The following is a 21,417-nucleotide window of genomic DNA, read 5'->3' as shown; positions in this document are numbered from 1 at the left end:
CCTGCACAGAAACAAAATAACCCACCCAAATCTAACTCTCTCTGCAAATGTTATATCTGCCTCCCCTGCAGTGCACATGGTTTTGGCCAACTGCTAACAAATTTGCTGCTATGATCAGGTTTGATCCCGTAAAGCATTTGACAATGGCAATGATAAAGAATTATAACTAATATTCGCTCCCTTGCATTGTCTAGATCAGAGGTTCTCAAACTCGGTCCTCGGGGGCACACACAGTGCATGTTTTGCAGGTCTCCTCACAGGATCGCAAGTGAAATAAATAGCTCCACCTGTGGACCTTTTAAAATGTGTCAGTGAGTAATTAATACACCTGTGCACCTGCTGGGTTACCTGCAAAACATGCACTGTGTGTGCCCCCGAGGACCGAGTTTGAGAACCTCTGGTCTAGATACATAGTCAATTATACATCCCCTTAACAACGCCTTAGATGTGCCCCAGAACACAGTAGGAGTGTCCCATGCCTCTATATTGTCATCTTAAAAATTCTTCCATTGAGTTAACAGGAAATCTTGACAGTTTTCAGATTTGTAAAGATATGCAGGGAAACGCCATTGACCTGGACCCCGTACCTCATCGGGAAGAGTGAGAGACAGAGTTATAGGAGCGTAATCAGAGATCACAATGGAGTGAATTTCAGCCTAACAGATCCGGGAAATTAAATTATTCGCTATTAAAAAAGTATCTATATGGGACCAGGAGTGGTGTACTGCTGAGTAAAATGAAAAAGTTTTAGCCATGGTATTAAGTAATCTCCATGCGTCGGCAATCTGGAGAGTAGTTTTGAAAGATTGGAACTGTCTCCAAACTGCAGGAACCGAAGTCGGGGGGTAAGTTATCTATCCAGGGAAGGGTTTTCCACAGCGTTGAAGTCACCCGCTATAAGTAAAGAATAATTGGTCCATTGCACCAAAATACCCACTAACTGGCCAATAAATTCTTGGGGTGCAACATTTGGGGCATATACATTAACTAGAGTGTATCTGAGTCACCAGATTTCCACATCTAAAATTAAGTATCTACCATTCTGGTCACAGTATCCAAAATCGTGTATTGTAAATTTTTGTTGAGGAAGATAGCCACCCCCCTGACCTTCCTGCAATAAGTAGCTAATAGACACTCACCAATCGTATAACTATCTGCCCAATGTGTCGCCTGTAAGAAAACAACATCGTGGCGGAAGCATTTAAGATGTGAGACTACCCACTTCCTTTTAATAGGGGATGTACTTTCTCCATGTAGGGATCTAAAGAGTCATCAGCTATTTTTAGTTCCTTAGGGATGGTGTTGGTGATAAAATCCGTTAAGGATTGGCCTGACACCTGTTTGGGTACCCCAATAAATCTTAAATTACTTGTTCCTGCCCGATTCTCTAAATCATCTATTTTAGTCAAAAGGGTCTGAATAGTGTCTGTGTGGGAATCTACAGTCTGATGTGTATTTCGAGACTGGTCCTCCACATCGCTGACACGCTGTTCCAAAGCATTAAGCCTAGTTAAGAGTCTATCTTGTCCAAAGCTGCATCAAAAGATGACTGGAGAGAATCCAGTTTTTTATCTAGTTAAGGCATTATTATTTTAGAAATTTCTTGTTTCATCTTCAGAACCGCTGAGGGAGCCTGTGAGCTAGGCCCTGGAGAGGAAGGCCCTTCAGAGCCAGTATCAGCCATTTCACTATGGGATGGGGAGGTAGGGGATTGTCTCCCCGGCACTGATTTATTTTTACTCATCTTCTTGTTACACTTGTTCCGTGTGAATTTATTAGAAGATTTGTGGAGGTATCTGTCCATACCCTCAGGAGACCAATAAGAAGTTTTCAGCCCTATATGAGTGGGCACAGACCAATATACACCAATATACTAATAAACGTACCACAGAATGTAGAATAGTAATGAATTATCAATGTAGGAGCAGTGTCCTCAGCAAGAAGTAAAGGATTTTAATAAATTACATTTGCTTCACATATTGATTACGAATAATCAGAACAATTGAAAACAATAAATTGGTTACAAATATCAGATATGGGGCTAAGCAACTGCAAAATGAAAGAAGTAACCTGATGACAGTAGTACTATCACCATATGTCTATAGTGTTCTATGAATATCCCGTATTAACACAATAAAAATAAAATATATACTACTAAGTGATGACGGTATGCAACAAAATACCTTATATCTGGAAAACTGAGGGATTAGTTGTAAATACCCCCAACCAGTTTGTTACATATATCTGAGAGTGTTGGGAAATGTAGTATTTCTAATCAAATCATTAAAAGCAGATTGATAACCATTAACGACCACAGGGTGGCAGCACCGTATTTCCTCTCAACAGTACTTAGTAATGTGTGTAATATGTATAATAATAATAATAATATGTTATTGTTAATATGTTAATAATGTTATTATTATTATTATTATTATTATTATTATTATTATAATACAAAGGTAACCCTCAGCAAAGTAAAAATGGTAGAATAACAATATTTCTCAGATAGTAGTGGTATGCTATAACAAAATTTGCAAAAGGGACATTGACATATGCACTCAGCTGCAGTGAGCCGTGAATCTACGAGTCAAAGGATTGCAATATAAGAGGTGAACGGAACCCCTGCGATAATGTTCACACTAAGGTCCACTTATCAATAGGTTGTCTTTCATTCTGTGTGGTGAGAGTCCCACAATTTTATGTAATGTCACTAAGAGTGAGGAGGGAAAAGTGGAGAGGGATAGAGGGAAGATAATGGTAGGCAGAGATTATAGATGGGTAAAAGGCAGCAGGGGGAATTGGGCAGAACACGAGGGAGGGAGGAATCAAGCAAGGCAAAAAAAAAAGAGAAGAGATGATAAAGTATTAGTAAAGAGGAAGGACATACAATGATTTAGTACCAGTAATTGGCTGCCAGGATCACCAAAGGAAATCCCGCTGTTAAATTAAACAGTAGATCAGCACCGCTGTAGAGACAAAGGGCTGGAATCCAGGTGAACCCTGTACCCCAAGATCCTCATCCAAGACGATTCTCCGATGTAACTGTCAGCACGCCTGTCACTTTTCAGCATTTCCCGATTATCAGATGCACAACCACTCCAATTCCCAGACAGAGCTCTGGTGTCCTCCTGTGACACTGCCTCACACCCATGGAGCGGCTCACCTCATGTACCTTGCAATAGTGTTGGTTACAGAGATGCCGCAGCCAAAGCAGGGAGCTCCACTTACACTGCAGATATAATCAGGGTGGTTGGCTGTGCCTTCTCTCTCCACCTGAAGTGTAGTGCTCCGGCTGCCACTCCACTCATCATCCGCAGCTCTGCCTGCTGGCCGCCGCCGTTCTCCCCACAGGCCGTTCCCTTGTCCTCCTTCAGCTCCAAGCTATACCCGCAGCTCAATTGGCTTCCATCGGAGAGAGGGACAGTCCCACCCTCCTCTCCGCACACCACCTGTTACTCTGTCCGCTGCCTGCCGCTGCGCTCTCCACTCGTGGCTCCGTCCTCCTCCCGCGACTCTGAGGTACGCCCGCAGCTCTTCTGACCTTCGTTGGAAAGAGGGACAGTCTCACCCTCTTTTCAATGTCCTCAGCATCTATCTGTATCTGTGTGGTAGAGGTGGGGGTATAGCATTTGAGGCTTTAGCACTACTTGCGCAACAGCTTAACTACCATGCTGGCGCTGTTAGGCCACAATATTGGCCGGACTTCGGGGAAACTATATAAAACTCCTGGGGGCGAACAGCGTCCTCAATAAGGTCAGTGTATGCTCTCTTACTTGTGGGCACTGTCAGTGTGTATTCCAAGAGCTTGTAACTGCCCGCAGGCTAGTTTGTTAGAGATGCTGACCTGGAGCTGCTCTAAAATGCGAGCATCGTGGATGTCCCACCCACCGGACGTCCAGGTACACAGACATTTAAGGAGATTAAGTTACAGACCTCCTGCTGAGCCTCAGATGATAGCCATTATGTTTTCTATGAATATACCATATTAACGTGATAGGACATACAAACGTCACACAGAAAGATGCATGGTTGCGATCGAGCCCATTTTCCTATTGCTGTGAGGCAGTAATGCTAATTATTATGCCACTGTGCTGCCCCAAGGCAATTCCATTACATATACACTATGTAGAAAAAAGTGATTAGACTACCCCTGTAGAGACTTAGTGCTGTATCACCCAGCTCAGGAGAGTGGGATACAGGGAGACTTCACCCCGCTTTCAGGATCGATCAATACGTTAGTGAATGCTGAGTGGATCCAGCCGCTAATAGTGTACACAAATGCCCAGTGAACCTACAGTGAAACACAGACGCCCAAGTGAACACTGACGCACCAGTCACACAGGCACCTATGCTGCGACTTGGTGCTTTTTAGATACACAGCGTCTCAGATGGAAACAGGAAATCAGTTCATGGCGGGAAACTCAGAGGAAACTGGCCATGAACTGGTCATGAACTGGGGGAGGGGCGACCAGGGGAGCGACTTACTCCCTACTGCTGACATCAACCGCAGGGATCATGGCCTCACACTAATCCCTGGAGCCTGTGATCCCTGAGGCCTAGCGCAGTCGCGTCAACTACTGTTCGGTAGTCTCCTAAACAGTGCGGCTTTGTGTCTTGCGTCTCCCCCGCTAAGTGGAACCAACGCCTTACCTTCTCTCCGTGCTCCGGCCACAGCCTGGTAATATCCGCTGGATTTGCTAGTACATCCAACACAGACGCCCGCCGAAACAGCACTGTACACGTGGGTAAGTGTTGTCGTGACCCGGTGGAGAGTTGTTGGAGTGACTCTTTCTAAGGTGCGTGTAAGACGCTTTTTAGAAAATGTAAGACTATAAAAATAAATGAAATAACAAGCTTATGGCTGCCAAAATCAACAGCCCAAAGATCGTGGTCCGGCTCCTGCCGCACCAACAAAAAAACTGAATTGCCTTAGCCAGGAGGCGGGGAAATAGGGGACTGACCCGCTGCATTCTGGAAGACCGAAAGCTTTGTTCGTTGGTGCCAATCCGCTGACACTACCTCATATCCCAGTGTTTATCCTGTGGATAACCTGTTGACCCTGCAGGAGAAAGGGGATCATCGTAGGCTGCACAATGTCATGTTTTCAGGGGAATGCTGGACTAGTATACAGAAAATTCGGTAACCCGGATAGATTTGCCAGCTTAGAGTCCAGCAGCGGGATATAATGGAGGTGCGGGTTGCCGGATGATCTCTGACTTTTTTTGTAAAGGGGCAATCACTTACAGGGTGTGGTTTTGGCTTGTAAGTGATTGCCCCTTTAAAAAAAAAAAGTCAGAGATCGTCTGGCTTTACACACCTCTGGCGATTTCGGACTCTATTACATCCCGCCGCAGATCTTAACCTCTGGGACGATTCGGAGTGAGGGGTGCCTTCTAGACCGACTTAACCTTCTTCAGCACTGCAGTTGGTCACTCTACTTAAGGCGGAATAGCAAAACATACCACCTGCTCTTGTCCAGGAACTTGTGGGCAGTTTGCCAAGAAGGGTGTCTGCAGTAACCATTGCACTTGGTAGACCTACAAAGTAGTGACATCAATAAAATCTTGTTGATCTATTTGCAGTCAGTGTCCAATCACTTTTGCTACATGGGGGGTTATTCAGAGTCAGTTGTTAAATTGTGATTTTGCAAATGGCCGATTTTCGGCTGTCTGCGCATGTGCAGCGGTCGCAATGCACATGCGCAGCAGTCGCAATCCACATGCGCGGGCTTTCACTATGCGATCGCATCTCGGAAGAATGTGATCACATAGTGATTAACAGGCGGCGGGCATTCGTGGGGTAGAAAACACAGGTGTATCTTGCCCGTGTTTAAGGACAGCCGGATGCCGTTGCTTGAGTTTCCTGCAAAGGGAAACATGGCACCGGACCGCCTGCACACGTAGCCTGGTTGCAAATACTCTACCTCTATTCCATGATTCCTGTCATACAATTGCTTTTTAAATGCAATCGCAACGCAGGGCAGCGCTACACATGCTGGGCGGCCCTCAGCATGCGATTTTATCAGTAGCAGTAGTGCAATTTTAGCAAAACTGCTACTGAGTATGAATAACCCTCCTAGTGTATTACATTTACTTGAACTATGGGGTCTATTTACTAAGCCTTGGATTGAGATAAAGTGGACGGAGATAAAGTACCAGCCAATCAGCTCATAACTGCCATGTCACTGGCTGGGTTTGAAAAATGACAGACGTTGATTGGCTGGTACTTTATCTCCATCGAAGGCTTAGTAAAAAGACCCCGTGATCTCTAAAAATGAATTCATTACTAGTTATGGAGCTGGAGCATCTGAAAAAGAAGCATGGAAATGCTCTGGACCAGCTTTGGAGCAGGGGTTCCTTGAGAATTCAGGGACTGAAGCTCAAAGTCTGTCTTGGCTCTGGAACCAAAGCTGGAACCTGGAACATCGCCAACACTACCATCGACCAGTGAGAGCACTGACGGTGTACTGGGGCGGTGGAAGCACAGAGTGCTGTTCATTTAATGATTAGAATACTGGATGCATTATTTAGCATAAAATATCTGTCACGATCCGGGTATCTGGACGCCATTTCTTACCTATCAGATGCCTCCTAAGGCTGGCTCAGCGCTCCAGGACCGGATCCCATCTGTTATCCTGATGTGCACATTCCCGCATCCTCTCCTGTCTCTCTGGACGTAGTCACAGTAACGCCTTATACATCTGGCATGGCGTCTCCCGCGGCCTCCGCCGCCGTCCCTGAGCTTCTGCATTCAGAGTGGCGATTACGTCAGCCGCGGCCTCCGCTGTGTCCGCGTGGTCGGATGTGCATCTGTCAGCCTGGCGTCTCCTGTCTCCGGTGGCCGGCGCCGCCATTACTGTTTTCCAGACCACATGGATTACAATCCAAACTTCCCTCCAAGTGTCTGCAATGGGCGCAGCCATCTTGGATTCTGTCAGCTGATCATTCCTACCAATCCGTTGTCAGTATTATTAATTTGCATAATTGCCTAGCCAATGCCTTCCTTGCTGCAGGTATAAATAGGTTGTGCCTGAGCAAGGAAGGCGTCAGTGCTTTGGTTGTCAAACCTAGTTCCAGTTTGTCTCTCTTCTGTGAATGTCTTCCAGGTTCCAGCTCCTGTCTCCAGACTTCTGCTATAGAGACCCGCACCAGCATTCCATCTGCGGTGTAGCCTGACTCTCCGATCCATTCTGGACTCACCTGTTTCCAGCTACAACATCACCTGCTTCCAGCTTAGCTTCCAGCAGTGTACAGCTTCTCTTAAAGGGCCGGTGTCCTTTCTGCAGTTTACCATTCTCCACCGGTATTATTATTTCTCCGCTCTCAAATTCTACATTTCATCTACATTGCATCGCTCTCAAGCTTTATTTATTATTTAACTGGTTCCAGCCAGTATCCACTCCGTGCCAACACCTGTCTGGTTCTAACCAGTACCCACAGCAGCATTTTATCTACAGCAGTCCAGCTTTCCCTGGAACACCAGCTGGTACGACCCTGGGCTTTCCTCATTGCTACAGTTGAGCCTGGTAAGGACTTTCCAACTTGCAGATAATAAGAACTGTCTCATACCACCAGAGCTCTGTGGCCCCTGCCACCCTGTAGTACCCAGGAACTGTATTATTATTTCTCTGCTGATTTTTATGTTACTTTTTACTGCTACTGTGATGCATGGAGTTTGTCATAAATAAATATCATTGACTTTTACTCAAGTTGTCGTGGTCACGCCTTCGGGCGGTTTCTCTTCATGTTACTTACATGTCCAGGGGTCTGATACAACCTCCCAGGTTCCGGTACATCTCAGCCCCTACAACTGAGGCTGCCTTCCGTCAGCTCAGGCCCTCAGTTGTGACAATATCCCTGATGAAAACCGAAAGCTGGAAGGAACTTTTTATTTTATATTATGGTTGTACAGTATTAGCATATGTAGTTGTAAAGGATTCAGCACTCAGCTGTAGATTTTCTTTAATTAATAACATGAGTTATTTCCACAAATGCGTGTACCTTTCAGAGCCTGGAATACTTTTATAAAGCTGGTTAATAACGGTGGTTAATTAGTCTCAAATGTTTCAGTACAAGATACATTTGAAAAAGTCAACGGTTTAATTTTTTACATGGGATTTACACATAGAGCCAGATTTTAAGATTTATTTACGCAAGTCAATAAACAGGTTAAGCAAAGTAATGATATCCCTTGTAAAAAGATTTATTAGCTCAACAATCAAATAAAAACAGTTATCCATGCAGATCACAACTCAGAGTCTGTATTGGTGTACTGTATGGGTGGGACTGACGTGCAAAGTGGCTGTAGTAGTGGGCAGCCGCAGAAGCCAGATCTACTACCTTGTGCTAATGCCAGTAACCATTCTGATAATATAGGGTTTTTGCGTGTGCAGGAGGAAGCCCGTGCTGCCTTTTGATTTAATACTGGCCGCAGCAAGCGTCACAAATAGTATCTGTGCTGGACCCTGTAAATACCAAATTGTTTTCTAACAATTATTTAAAATGCCCGCTCTAATATATATATGTAGACGCCTGCGCATCTTATTACCATGTGCTATGAATGTGAGCTATATATCGCAAAACACTGCATCCCATAAGAGAAAACAATACACCCACACATTATCTGAGTTCCAAAGCTCATTGATGTATATATTTGTTATTAAAAGGATATGTATTCAATATATCACAATGTACAGTATATATATATATATATATATATATATATAGTTACATGGTTACAATTTATACAGTAAGCAGTTAATACAAACTAAATCAAATACATATAGTTACAAGCCAGCAAATACATCACCATATCTTTCTCATATGAAATCTTCCCTCCATATCACTCTTTATCTCTCTGTAACATCATGCAGGTACTGGTCTGGCAGCACCTCCATCATCGTCTGGGACAAAGCAGCAACTAACTCTCTAAGTCCTAGAAACTGCCTACATCACTCAGTGGGAATTTTCAGTCTGTTGATTTCGGTCTCCTTCTATTGGTCCAGAGGCCAGACCTCTCAAGAACTCAACGGCTCATTGGTCAGAGTGAGGGCTTTTGTCCTGTGTTGCTGGCACATGTGTCTGCCCCCAGGGCCATGCTGTGGAACTAGTTTCAAGTCTTCAAAATATCTTTTGTTCACTTTAGAATTTTGGCTCATATTCCTTCATTTAAACATATCTACTTGTTGCAATGAGCTGCAACTTAATAACAAGTATCAAATTGATATACACATGAATCTGGTTGCTTTAATACCAAATACGACATGTCTATCTTGCTCTGCTCCAATAATACACATACATGACGCTACACCATTTTATTATTTGAAATCATGATGTCTGGCGCTTGATATGTTATAATTATGTGTGTATGTGTTAGGTTCCTGGTGCTCAGAACAAGGGAGATGTTGCGTAGTGAGTCCAGAGCACCAGAACGTGATGCTGAAATAAGGTGTGGTGTGGAAATAGCCCCTAGCACCCTACCTCCATTGTCTCACCCGTGTGGTCAGTTCACGCCTGAGTGACTATGGTTTCTTGGGCCCATGGCAGCCGCGTTTGAAGGGCGGATTAGGTCTGCCCAACTCCGATGCCCCCAGATCTTAGAGCGAGACAAGGCGTGCACCGAGACAGGATAATAACAAGGGGACCTCTAACTAAAGCAAACAGAAAGCTAGGGGCTACTAACAACCCTAAAACTAAATATATGTGCGGCACGCCGCCAAAGGAAAAGAACAACAAAGGAAATGCTGTCCACACGCCGACACAATACTGTTGTGTACCGGCGGTGACAGCATAAGCAGAACCCTCTGCAAAACACCAGTAACAAATATAACCAAAGAATACTGCGGCCAAGGCCAACGGACGTGGCCAAACCGCTACTCACGGAACCGGTACAAATACTGGCAAACGGACAGGAACCCCCAATGTAGCCGACACAGACTCTCAGAACCGAAGGACAGGCAGAATCCTAAACGACAGACCGGTGGACACCAAGAAGCCAGATACTCGACTAGGCACAGACAAAGCCACAGGACTTCTGGACAGGAACGCTTCACGGCAGGACACGGGATCAGACACTGGAACCGACACTGGAACCGACACTGGAACCGACACTGGAAGCAGCTAGACAGACACTGCTAGACAGGAGCTCAGGAACTGGCAGGGACTAGCTCGGAACTCAAGAACTCTGGAACTATCACCAGCGTCTGTGTATTGCACTGAGCCAGAATATAACAGAGAGTCCTAATTAATTATGTCGTGCAGCTGCCCTGCTGCACAACTGAGAGGTGCAATTAACAGACAGGTGAGGCTGAACACATGGGAACAAGCTGCAATTACACAGACTCATCACTAGCAGCAAACAAGAGTCTTCTTAAACCAGAGCAATGGGAAATCCTGGCCTGCAAGACAACTATAAACATAAAATAGGAATGAACCACTACCTGTGGTTCATAACAGTACCCTCTCCTTAAGGGTGGGCTCCGAACACCCCATGACACCCACGGGGAACAGAAACAGAAGTATAACATAAAATACATAACCAAAATGCAAAACAGGAATGAGCCACAGCCGTGGCTCATAACAGTACCCCCCCCTTGAGGAGGGGTCAACGGACCCCAAAATTCAGACTTTCCAAAACAAGGGATACAAAAAAAAACCTGACACACTGGTCTAACAGGCAAGAAAACAGAAACAAGCTGTGGCAACAGCTTGTAACAGTGCCCCCCCTTGACGGTGGCCACAGGACACAAGACAAGGAAAAAAATAAACCTTTTTTTTTTTTTTTTATATATACCCCACAAGGCAAGAGTCAGCAATATTTCTTTTTCTTTTTCTTCTTTTTACCCTGTGCTTGCTTGGCGACACCATGAAAGGAAGAAATCTCTGGCTCAAAAAATTCTTCAAAACATATAGGTCGAGCAATCAGATGCTTCTTCCGTCTCCTACCAGAGTGCCCCGGCATATAAGAAACCTCATCAGTTTCGGAATCTGAGAACAGACCATAGATTGGTTCCATTCCCCTAGGTACTGAAACTTTAGAAGATTTCCTGTAGGGAGAAGACAGGAAAGCACATCCAGTAGCAATGGTAATAGGCTGTGATTTTTGTGCTGACTGGCTGGAGTGCTTCACTGTGACCAAGTCATTACAGACCTTCCTCGAGGCTGTGACTTTCTGAACCCCACCAGGGGCAGTGACTTTCTGAACCCCACCTGGGGCAGTGGCCCTCGGAACCCCACCCGGGGTAGTGACTTTCTGAACCCCACCCGGGGCAGTGGCCCTCGGAACCCCCTCTGGGGCAGTGGCCCTCGGGAACCCCGCTGGGGCAGTGGCCTTTGGGAACCCCGCTGGGGCAGTGGCCTTCGGGAACCCCGCTGGGGCAGTGGCCCTCGGGAACCCCGCTGGGGCAGTGGCCCTTGGGAACCCCGCTGGGGCAGTGGCCTTCGGGAACCCCGCTGGGGCAGTGGCCTTCGGAAACCCCGCTGGGGCAGTGGCCTTCGGGAACCCCGCTGGGGCAGTGGCCTTCGGGAACCCCGCTGGGGCAGTAGCCTTCGGGAACCCCGCTGGGGTAAGCACCTCGTATTCTTTTACTGGGACCGGGCCGTCGGCCTCCCTCTCTGGGACCGGGCCGTCAGCCTCCCTCTCTAGGACCGGGCCGTCAGCCTCCCTCTCTGGGACCGGGCCGTCAGCCTCCCTCTCTGGGACCGGGCCGTCAGCCTCCCTCTCTGGGACCGAGCCGTCAGCCTCCCTCTCTGAGTCGATAATTATCAAAACTTCTCCCGGGACAATGACTTCCGGGACTTTTGCTGAAGCTATAACTTTCAGAACCTCCACTAACGCTATGCCTCTTGAGTCCTTTCCTGGGGAAGCGACTTCTAGACCCTTCTCTGGGGCTGTGTCTCTCGAGACCCCACTTGGGGATATTACTTCAAAGATCCCTTCTGGGGTTTTGCTTCTCGAGTTCCCTTCTAGAACTATGGTTTTAGACACCTTCTCTGGAGTTGCGCTTTTCAAGTCCCTACCTGGGGTAACAGCTTCTGAGACCCCTTCTGGTATTGACACCTGAGCTATAATATTCAATGTCCCTCTATGACCCAGGGCATCGGGTACCGCTCCAGGACTCTGGGCATCGGGTACCGCTCCAGGACTCTGGGTATCGGGTACTGCTCCAGGACTCTGGGCATCGGGTACCGCTCCAGGACCCTGGGCATTGGGCACCGCTCCAGGGGTTTGCAACTCTGCTTCAACAGGAAAATTAAGAGAGGAGAGAAACATTCTCCTTTGGTTCCTGAATCTATAATGGGGCTCCCTAGCCCAAGGACCCCAATTATAGGACAGAGTGCTTTTTAGTGTGGGTTGTGTGACAAGTACCTCTGCCACAGTAGAGACAGGAGTAGGTCTTGTATCCTGACTCAACTTGGCCAGAGGGCAGGACTTGTCGCCACACTTTGGCTTGCGCAACTCACAGGTCTGCAGATAGTGGCCTAAACCCCCACAATATAGGCATAAATTTAAGTTTCTGCGACGCAGACGCTCCTCTTCTGAGAGCCTGGGCCGCAGAAAACTTTTAAACTTTTTCTCTCCAACTGAACCTGAGGATTCTCTTGTCACCATATTGTGAGCAAGAGTCTCTTTAGAGGTAGATGAACTCTCAACGACTTCTGGCAAGATAAGCAAATTTTTAGTCAGAAGGTTTTGCAGTTGCTTTAAAGATTGCTGCAAAACTTCCAGTCGCTCAGGTTTCAAAGCACTGAAAGCAGAGTTCAGGGCTGAGAGAGACGCCTGCAGGGCTTGCATAGTTGGCATAGGAGGATTTTAAACTAGACAAGACAAGACTAAACTAGACTAGACAAGACAAGACAAGACTGGACTGGATTTTTTTTTTATTTTTTTTTAAACTAGACAAGACAAGACTGGATTTTTAAACACCGGACTGGATTCTGCACACCGGACTGGATTCTGCACACTGAATTCTAGACAGGACTGGATTCTGCACACCGGACTGGATTCTGCACACACGAGAGGCAGCCAGGCACCCAGCATGAAAGGCAGGCACCCAGCACGAGAGGCAGCCAGGCACCCAGCCCACAAGGCAGCCAGACACTAAGCACGAGAGGCAGCCAGGCACCCACCACGAGAGGCAGCCAGGCACCCAGCACGAAAGCCAGGCACCCAGCACAAGAGGCAGCCAGGCAGCCAGCACGTGCGGCAGCCAGGCACTCAACACGTGAGGCAGCCAGGCACTCAGCATGCGAGGCAGCCAGGCACCCAGCATGAGAGGCAGCCAGGCACTTAGCACGCGAGGCAGCCAGGCACTCAGCACGCGAGGCAGTCAGGCACCGAGCACGAGAGGCAGGCAGGCACGCAGCTCATTACCAGGAGGAATACACGTCAGTTGCTGGGATCAATACACTGGTAAAAGATAAAGAGGGTTCTACAGCCTCTTAGTAGTGATAACATATTATATTATCTATATATCTTGAGGTGGGAGAGGGGTTGTTCTTTTCATTTTGTTGGAAAAGTTTTCACTTTCTAGCATTAGCTACTTTAGGTCTAAAGGGCCCCATACACTACAACATATGTCTGAGGCTGAAGTCGGAGGTGATTTCCCTTGAACACTCCCGGGAGCTTCCATATGATTTGGTACATTTTGCATGCAATATATCGTATGCGATCCCAGCCATGCCTGCGGGAACCGACATATCACGAGTGCAGCACTAACGATCTAGGGGAGCCGATCTGACTCTCACGGGAACTCGCATCGGATCAGAGCCACCTCCAAAATGCCCAATTTCACTCGATATATCGGCCCGAATGCCCAAAATTGGATGAAATCGGGCATTATCTTTCTTTAGAGTCTAAAGTTTAGACAGTAATGGCAACATTAATATGTCAAATGTGGAAATAGAGAAGACTGTTACCATTAAAGCCAAAAATCACAGTGGAGCAGTTTTATTCTCGGAACTGTGTATCTGAGTAATGTGGACAGTGTATTATACATGCTGCCTTTTATATAACATGCTTGAGCAGACATAAATGGATGTACTGTATAACAAGGCTCATATTACAATAAGGCTAATGAGCTTTTGTTAAGAGTCATATAACTGGCTATATTTTCCAAAAATGTCCCCCCAAATGATCACATTTTGTAAATAAGAGCTATTTACACCTGATTTAGTAGAATTTTTAGAAAAAAATGTTACATAAAGTTTAATTACATAATGTGATAATTAAAAAGGGTACAGGTGGGGGTTGGAAGGGATGAGGGGAGTGGGGGACAGGATGGAACCATGACAGAGCAGGGGGTGGGGACCAGACAGAGTGGAGGATAGGACAGGGATGAGCAGGCAGCATTGAGGTATATATACACACTGATGTGTGTGTGTGTGTGTGTGTGTGTGTGTGTGTGTGTGTGTGTATACACATATATACAAACAAACAGTGCCATGTCAGGCAGTGTTTGCCTTCAAGTAGAGACTGCTTAGGGTGGGGGTGCAGCCGGGCTTCCTGATCACTGTGTCCAGCAGTGATAAGGACACACTGGGGGTGGAGCCATGGGTGCAGGGGGACCAGGAAATCCCCTTGATATAGGCGGCTGCTGGAAGATTCTTTTCCAGCAGCCGCCCAGAAGGCATATCTGATGGCATCAGTTGTAACCTTGTCAGGGAAAGCTCCGCCTCGGGTGGTCATATCTGATGCGACCAGGCCAGGCAAATGGTTAAGGTGATGTGTTATTATAAAAAGGATGTGAACGGAAGATAGGGGAATATATATTGTCAATAAACTTTCATGTACAATAAAGTTCTATAACATGAATCATAGCCAGAGTGATCCCACGAGAAATGATGTGTGGACGAAGGGTGAGTACTCTTTCATTAGTTTATCTTTATCTTTTATCACCCACTAAACTTTATAAAGTATAAACTTCCACCAACCAATGATTGGCGAGATCGCTTTTAAGTTAGAGCGCAGGATCCTCTCCACCATCTTCCAGAACAAGAAGCGCCTATACAATTTATCTGTGGCCAACGCCGAAGAAAAATTAAGATTTTGGTTCACATTAGTACCATGGGGTATAGATGGGTCCACCAGGAGCCATTGGCACTTTAAGAGTTTGAAAGTGTGGGCTGGCTCCTCCCTCTATGCCCCTCCTACCATACTCAGTCTAGAAACTGTGCCCGAGGAGACGGACATCTTCGAGAGAAGGATTATACACAGAGATTCGTACCAGCTCACACATCCAAGACACGTCAAGCCAACGAAGCTGGAACACTCAGCAACTGCTGAAACATTACTTACCAAGTTGTGTCCTAGGCACTTAAAGAAATGGATAATTTGTACAATACGTTTCTTTTTTGAGATGGATGGCCTCAGGATTGGTTCCCTCCTTGTATTGTAATCTCGTCCGGTTGTATTGTACCGTAATTATTCAAACATGTGGAAGAAAAAATAGCATACAATGTGTAGTATTGCTAACAATCCAATAATGACAGACAAATGAAGAAAAATTGTAGTGAGAAAGATGCTCCACAGCTATCTTGCGTACCCCACTCACAATAAGGTGAATGTAGGTGTATCCATAAAGGTATCTTTTAGTATAGTGATGTTGACAGCATCCAGGTGACCAGACAGTATATTATGGTGATTTAATCAAACACAGGCGTACCCAAAACTCACACAAAGGATGTAGAGGGCACTCCTTGAAAGGTATCTTTAAATTTAGTATTCTTCAGAAAAATAAAGCGTACCCCAACTCACACTGGCACGAAGAGTTATAATCCTATCAAGGTTTCTTTATTCCGTAGTGGTGCTGTCGGTAAACTTCAGTGCTCTGGTTTAATAACTCGCAGATATGCGGAGAGGAGGAGATAATGACAAACAATGTGTGATATTGTTTTAGATCAAAAATGTGCACAGAATGGAAGGCACCAATACTACGTGGGACACTCGTGTTTAACGTACCCCACTCACATCAAAAAAAGGGTAATGATAAGCCCATAAAGGTATCTTTCATATGGAGACTGCCATAAACCATAAAATAGAGGCTTAATCTAAAATGGATTGATGTACACAGGCGTACCCGAACTCACACTGGATAAATGACACACGTTCCTATAGCAGTATCTTTCACACCATGGCACTCAAATATAGGCGTACCCAGACTCACGTTGAAGTGAAATAGATGAATCCTATCAAGGTATCTTTTAAAAAACTTTCTCCAATCCGTGTGTGATGGCAGGAAAAGTCACAAAAAGTGTATAAAAATTTCCCAAAAGAAAATCCAAATATAATATTCATAAAAACAAAATTGTACTTTATTCCAATCCGACAGAACAAGAGGTTTTTCAAATAGAAGAAAAGTCCAGGTTCAATACAAAACAATAATTGTCCATAAAAAAATAAATTTGTTGGCCGTTTAAAAATTCAATTAAAAGAGGAAAATGGAAATCTTGCTACTCACAGTCCAGATAATGTCGACGCGTTTCGGTCGTGAGACCTTTGTCAAGACATATCTGAACTGTGAGGAGACTAGGTATTTATAAGGACACTGGCCTATCTGTGAGTAGCAGGAAGTGATGCCGTCAATTAGCCGACTTCCTGTTCCTTAATTCCATTACTTGTAAAATTGTGATCAAAAGGCAATAAAGAAATAAGATACATCGCGGTTTATATAATGTTATTGGAGACAAATCCATAAAGTTCGTATATTTGGTGCAGAAGCATTCATTCTTGATCAATCGCGCTGGCCGCGCTTGGCCTTATGGGATTCGTAGTTCTTTGATTCCAATTTGCGGTCCATATATGGTGTTTCCGCCGGAACCGAAAGCGGAAATGACGTATCGGCCGCTCATGTCAGCGCAATTTTCTCAATGCATTCTGGTCTTTGTAGTCTGGTGCCCCGGTCTCAATAGATAACTATGTATCATAACGGTAAAGAGAGCATTAGGGAAGAACACAAAGATCGTTCACCACATTACAACAATACTTAATAAACAATATGATGAATTAGTATCATATAATAGTGATTTGTATGGACACTAATGACGTCAGTCAGAGAATATATAACAATAACACAAACTGATGAAAATTACAAAAAATGAATTGAAAAATAGAGAAATAATTAGAGTAGGGCATAAAAAACGCTACCTGACATGATACTTCCCGGTCCCATTTATAAACATAAAATATTAGCAACCCTCATGCAGCCCGTAGTTCACGTTATTTTGAAATATATATATTAGGGTATTCCTGGTTGTATCGTATCTAAGATATATCTATAAGAACCATTTAAGCTCAAAGTCACTGTTGAGCCCTGTTGGAATAAGGGTATTATATGTGAAAATAGCCTTCATTTCCGCTTTTGCAAGTTGGGACAATGTGTCCCTGTATCTGATATTATTTTTGATGTGTTTAATTCCATAAAAGCCCACGATGTTAGAGATTGCACAATTGTGGACCTTTTTAAAATGCAATGAGAGAGAATGGGTCTCCAGACCTTTTTTAATATTTCTTATGTGCTCACCCATCCTCACTTTTAAATCTCTAGTGGTTCTTCCAATGTAAAACAGCGAGCAGGTGCATTTGATAGCATAAACCACGTTTTTGGTGTGACAGGTGATGAAGTCTGTGATTTTTACTTCAGTGTCGTTTATGTAAATGCTTTCGATCTTATTATGTCCCTCGCCAGTAATATTTTTGCAACCCTGACAACCCCCACACCTGTAAAAACCTTTTGAGGTGATCCTTGATATAGGTTGCGCGGAGGGGAGACTGCTGGAGACAAGTTTGGATTTCAAATTGGGTGCTCTGCGGTATATGTGGATAGGCTTTTCTGGAACAAGGGTGCCTATGACAGGGTCTTTCCGTAAAAGATCCCAATGTTTCCTAAATACCCCTTTGATCATGCGATGTTGAGAGGTGAACTCAGTAATGAATGCCCAATCGAATTTGGGGTCCTTTTTCGGATCTAATTCGCTGTTGGTTTTTTTCTTCTCAAGGAGGCTCTCTCTGTGGATATCCATAATTTTGGATTTGGCAGTATCAATCCTGTTTCGATCATACCCACATGCTACAAATTTTTCTGTCATGGCATGTGCCTGTGATTCGAAAACTTTATTATCAGTACAGTTGCGTTTTAGACGTTTAAATTGACCTGTAGGAATCGAGTTCAACCAGTTGTCGTGGTGGCAACTGGTAGCCCCAATAAAAGTGCTGGAATCCGTAGGTTTGGAGTATGTTCTGGTATGGATTGTGTTATCTTGTATATAGACTGTTATGTCCAAAAAATTGATACTTGTATTGCTATTTTCAAAAGTGAGTTTGATATTTAAATTGTTAGTATTCAGAAAGGAACAGAATTCAGACAAAGAATCCATCTCGCCCTTCCAGACAAAAAATATATCGTCTATATATCTGGCATAGGACACCAGACTCGCCCCGAATGGGTTGTTGGACCAGATATTGTTCAACTCCCACAAACCCATGAACAAGTTTGCATAGCTTGGGGCGAATCTGGTGCCCATAGCCGTGCCCATCTTTTGAATGTAGAAGTCACTCCCAAACATAAAAAAATTATTGTTGAGAATAAACGTTATTCCTTCTACCACCAGTTCTTGAAGGTTTTTAGATAAATTGGACATGTTGAGAAAGTGCTTGACTGCTTGTATGCCATCTAAGTGGTCAATGATGGTATAGAGCGAGCTTACGTCCGCTGTGACCAAAATATAGTTACTCTGCCATTGGATCTTTTCTAACTGGCAGAGGAAATCCCCAGTATCTTTCAAGTGTGATTTATTTTGAACCACTAGTGGTTGCAAAATGAAATCAATAAACTTGGAGAGATTAGATGTTACCGAATCAACCCCTGAAATGATGGGTCTACCCGGTGGCGCTGTTGCATGTTTATGTATTTTCGGTAGAATATACATAACTGGTACTGTGGGGTTCTCGACGTAAAGAAATTTCGCCTCCTTAGTGGTGATCGTGCCCTTTTTCTCAAACTTCTCTATCATTTCTTTGAGTTTGGATAAGACTTGTTCAGTGGGGTTGTTTCTTAATTTTCTGTATGTAGATACATCATTGAGTTGGCGTAGGACCTCTCGTTCACAGTCCTCAAGGTCCATGAGGACTATGCCTCCGCCTTTATCTGTAGGTTTGATAACCACAGTATTCAAATCTTTTAAATCCTTTAGAGCTTTCCTTTCCTTGTATGTGAGGTTGCACCTTGACTGTTGGTTCTTTTTGGTGGATTTATCTGAAAGATGTTTGCAGTCTTCAATTACCAAAGCACCAAAGGTCTCTATGAATGGGCCCTGTAAATATTTGGGGTAAAAATAGATTTTGGCTTGAAAGGGGTCACTGGTGGCGGTTCTACTTCATTACTAGCCTCCTGGTTTGCGAAAAATTTCTTGATAGTTAATTTCCGCAAAAATCTTTGTATATCGAGATAAATATCAAAGGGGTTGGAGAAATTAGTAGGGGAATATTTCAACCCCTTTTCCAACACTTTTGACTCAACACTGGTGAGTGTATGTGAACTCAGATTAAAAATTTTTACTGCTGAAGAGGTTTGTGGGGATGCCTCTGGGGTAATTTGGATCGGTTCCTTATTTTTCCAAATTTTTCTCTTCTTGCATTTCCCTTTGTGTTGTTTCTGTTTCCCCCCTCTCTTGCCCCTACAGGTTTTGTAACTAGCTACCTCGGGTTGTAGGAATCTCGATTCCTCCCTAAAAAATGACTCGTTCCCTCCAGTGGTGAAAAGACATTAGATGTATATATAGAATCTCTTTGGTTTCTCAGAGGTCTTTCTCTATGGTTTCTTTTAGGGATTTCTCTCCATTCTGGTGTATGGTCCCTCGTGGACTCCACCCGGTTTCTATAAGTGAAATGTTCTCTATACGGTCTATAAGTTTGGGAATGAAACCCCTCATTTTTAGGTATATACCTATTGTCCAATTCGTTTTTTTGTTGTATGGGACTCCTCCCCCTCCTTGGTCTAAATGGCACTGTCCTTCTTTGTGGCTTATCTGATATTTTCATAAGTCTTGGGCTGGACATTTCTTGTGAGGCCTCATTAGGAACAATCAACTCCTTCTTGTCCCTATTAAATTTTTTAAATTTTTTATCTATGAGTTGTTTTTGAGATCTTTTTATTTTTACTTCGATGTCTTTCTCAAATTCTTTGTATTCTTTCGAATCACAATACGGGGTTACAAGGGATTTGAGAATACCAATTTCATCTTCTAGTTTGGAAAGTTCTTTTTTTCTTTCCCTGATGATTAATTTCATCAGGGAAAGGGAACAGTTCTGTAGAATATTGTCCCATTCGGTCCTAAACTCTTCATTAGCTGAAGTGAAGGTAGAGGTTTTAGTAATTTTCAGACCCCGTGGGACAAGGTTATTGGCTAAGTATTTGTCCAGGGTAGCCACCTCCCACCAGATTTTACTCTCTTTTAATAGGGTGGTCTCTAACTTTCCCATAACAGAGTCTAGGTTATAATCTAAAAGTTCAGTGACTTCTCTATTATCTCCGAAGACATTTTCAAATAGTGCAGTACGTTGATCTCTATATGTGAACATTTTACAAGAGTTGCTGCCAAATGGAACTCGCTTTGACAATGGTGAGAAAATGGAATAGCAAAAGTCTAGAAAAAGTCAAGCAAGTTCCCTGGGCGCAGAGCCGCCTGTACACTTCTGATGTCAAAATAAATGTCACCACATTTATAAAACACAGATATCTAACACAACAGATAGACACCAGATTGTGTCCTAGGCGCTTAAAGAAATGGATAATTTGTACAATACGTTCCTTTTTTGAGATGGATGGCCTCAGGATTGGTTCCCTCCTTGTATTGTAATCTCGTCCGGTTGTATTGTACCGTAATTATTCAAACATGTGGAAGAAAAAATAGCATACAATGTGTAGTATTGCTAACAATCCAATAATGACAGACAAATGAAGAAAAATTGTAGTGAGAAAGATGCTCCACAGCTATCTTGCGTACCCCACTCACAATAAGGTGAATGTAGGTGTATCCATAAAGGTATCTTTTAGTATAGTGATGTTGACAGCATCCAGGTGACCAGACAGTATATTATGGTGATTTAATCAAACACAGGCGTACCCAAAACTCACACAAAGGATGTAGAGGGCACTCCTTGAAAGGTATCTTTAAATTTAGTATTCTTCAGAAAAATAAAGCGTACCCCAACTCACACTGGCACGAAGAGTTATAATCCTATCAAGGTTTCTTTATTCCGTAGTGGTGCTGTCGGTAAACTTCAGTGCTCTGGTTTAATAACTCGCAGATATGCGGAGAGGAGGAGATAATGACAAACAATGTGTGATATTGTTTTAGATCAAAAATGTGCACAGAATGGAAGGCACCAATACTACGTGGGACACTCGTGTTTAACGTACCC

This window comes from Pseudophryne corroboree, chromosome 5, assembly GCF_028390025.1.
Source record: "Pseudophryne corroboree isolate aPseCor3 chromosome 5, aPseCor3.hap2, whole genome shotgun sequence".
NCBI classification, from domain to species: Eukaryota; Metazoa; Chordata; class Amphibia; order Anura; family Myobatrachidae; genus Pseudophryne; species Pseudophryne corroboree.
This window is presented reverse-complemented; position numbering follows the sequence as displayed.